This window comes from Monodelphis domestica, chromosome 4 (assembly GCF_027887165.1).
Source record: "Monodelphis domestica isolate mMonDom1 chromosome 4, mMonDom1.pri, whole genome shotgun sequence".
Lineage (NCBI taxonomy): Eukaryota > Metazoa > Chordata > Mammalia > Didelphimorphia > Didelphidae > Monodelphis > Monodelphis domestica.
The window spans coordinates 25078276-25081382 of NC_077230.1; the positions used below are offsets into that span (position 1 = coordinate 25078276).

The 3107-nt window shown below is 34.1% G+C and overlaps 1 pseudogene; it reads left to right on the top strand.

The window, feature by feature from the left end:
* The first annotated feature begins 898 nt into the window (after nt 1-898).
* Nucleotides 899-999, top strand: LOC130454146 (U6 spliceosomal RNA; annotated as a pseudogene).
* The last annotated feature ends 2108 nt before the right edge of the window (nt 1000-3107 follow it).

Below are 3107 nucleotides of genomic sequence, written 5' to 3' on the forward strand. Positions count from 1 at the left end.
CAATCTTCTATCTTATTTTTATATGGAAATGCTAATGTTTGTCAATTGTCAAATACATAATTCAAATTTTTATTTTTTAAAAGAACGTCATGAGATGTTTTATCAAAAGCTTTGTTAAAATAAAGGTATAACCTAGAGCTTATAGATATTGTTACTATATCTTTAAGAGCCAAATGGAATATTGTTGAAAGGATAGCTTGTGCAGACAATTGTGAAGTGATAGCTGAAAAAAAAATGCTTTGTTGTGAAGTGCTTTTGCTTATGGAGTCAGTGAAAGAATATGTGGTTTTTACTTCTGATCTAGGAAATAAATTGTGGAGAGAGACTAGTAAGAGTGATAACATGAGAGAAGCCAAAGAGATTTGTTTTCTTGTCATGATTAGGAAGAAGTTGGAGAAGACAGAAAGAAAGGAAGAGGAAATATGTTCTCTGATGAAACTCTTTTCACTTTTATCTTATTAGAGGATTTGTAAGAAGAGGCTTTAGTTGCTGTCCTGAGAGAAATTGAATAGTAAGACTGTGTTTTCACAAATGAGAAATCAACTGACATTATAGTGAAAATTTCAAGTGACCAACCATGATTTTTTTACAGTCAAGATTTTACGTGTTGTCATTTATTTTATTTTTAATATAATAAGTTATACATACATACTTATAATTTCAATATTTACTTAATTAGACCAGATTCAAAGAATTAATACATGGAAAATAAGAGTTATTACCACAGGAAAAGGAGACATCTCCAGTTCATTAAATAGCTAATATTGAAATAATCAATATTTAATGAATTGGAGTAGTGACTCAACCTGATTGATTAATTAATAAGAAATAGGTTGAAATTTTGTTAATAAGGAATTCAATAATGCCCTGATTCTTCCAAACTATAGAACAATAATGTTTGCTTCAGCAGCATATATAGTAAAATTGGAGCGATACAGAGAATAGCATTGCCCCTGTGCAAAGATGACATGTAAACACCAACAACAGAACTAAAGAAAGAAAATGAGTCAAGTGGCAGCTTAAGGGATAAAATATAATACTAATATTATAATTGCTGACATTTATATAGATCTTAGAGTTTTACCAAGAACTTTAAGTATGACTTCTTTTGATAAAAGTGGGATTTAGTTGTGTTCATCTTTATAATCTCTTTCTATACATGGGGTGGTGCAAGGCAGGGGAGGGAGTTGAGAGGAAATTGTTATTAAAGATCTTGCTACATGAGTAAAGAAGACTATACTTTTCTACATACAGAGACTAAAACATCCTGACTTTGTCATTCATTGTATTAGATATTATTCCTCCAAATTTTGTGTTAGTTGCAAATTTGATGAGCATGGCACCTGTCTTTATCCAAGTAACCAGCAAAAGACTAAATAGCCAAATGTTTCTCTACCTTGCTATAGATGTAGATTAAAACCCACTGCATTTCCCTTGTCTTCTAGTTTAATAATCTTGTCAAGAGACAGACAGAGATGGAGACACAGAGATACAGAGAGATAAGATAAGTCTGGCAAGACCTATTCTTGGCAACCTGGGGATGAAATCATGCTGGCTCTTTGTATCACTTTTCAAGTTGTTCCCCAAACATCTCTTTACTATCTTTTTTAGAATTTTCCCAGCTATCAAAATGAAAATCATTGGTCTGGGATATTTAGACCACTATCCTCTTTTTTTTTAAATTGCAACATATTTGCCATTTGCCATTTTTATGGGACCATTCACATTTTTCATTGTCTTTCAGAATATCATTGATGGTGGTTTAGCAATCACAGCTGACTTTGATCACTAAGGATATGGGCCAGGTGACTTGAATTCAACAAGTGTGGCTGTGTTCTGTCTTACAGTTGTCCTTACTTGTGGGTATCAGTTCTGTGTTAATCATTTTGTTCTGTCATTTCCATTATAGAGGTCACTCTGCTTGACAGAGATGATAGAAACAGGATAGGAATTGTGTAGTTCTTCCTTTTCTCTGTGGTCAGTTATTTTCCCATTCATCCTAGGCAATGATCCTATGATTTCTTTAAGCCTTCTTTTTTTTCCCAGTAGAGAGAGCAAGACAAACAAAAACCCTCAAAACTTTTTGTGGAACTTAGCATCCTTTGTCAGTCTCAGTTCATTCTGAATATTTCATCCCTTGTTTTTATATGACTGTATCACACTCTAAAATTTTTACTCTGTTTCCTGTCCTTGTTTCCATCTTTGGTACATTAAAAAAATTCAAAATTGGTTGGTGAGTTCCCTAGACATTGGTCTTTTCAGAGAAATTTCATTTTTCCACTTCTTTGGAATTGTTTCCCTTTGTATTTTCAGGATTTTGTTAATGAACATTGTCCATCCTTCCTGAAGGGATCTTCCTGAAACATTTTACCTCTGTGGCATCCTATCTGAACCCTTTAAAATCTGTTTCCCCAATTCTGAGTACATAACAAACTGTCTGGATTTTCTCTCCTTCTTTGATGAAACTATGCTGGATCTTCATATCATCTTTCTAGATGTTCCCAAAACATCTCTTTAATATCCTTTTTAGACATTATTTCCCTTCTTTATCATATATTTTAAGGGAAAAAGTCATTTATCCCACAAGGTTCCCATTATTTTCATCCTAGAAACATGTTTCTCACTATTAATAAGAATCAGATCCATAATAGAATTTTCCCTTGTTGGCTCCACATTTTGAAGGGGGACTTTTCCCTAAGGTAAAATAGCTATTAGAAGTTATTAGGGGGCAGCTGGGTGACTCAGTGGATTGAGAACCAGGCCTAGAGACTGGAGGTCCTAGATTAAAATCTGGCCTCAGACACTTCCCAGCTGTGTGACCCTGGGCAAGTCACTTAACCCTTACCACTCTTCTGCCTTGGAGTCGATATACAGTATTAACTCCAAGACAGAAGTTCAGTGTTTTAAAAAAAGAAGTTATTAGCTGCTCTTTTTTTTTTTGGACAGACACAGAAGTCTAACAGATGTCTGGATAACTGAAGTCTCCTTTAATTAAGTTCTGCATAACTCCAATGACAAAATAATCCCTGTTTCTCCTTCCACTGATCTTTACCCAAACACTCTCCATTACCCTCTCTGGTTCGTGGACTTACTCATTTGTATTTGCC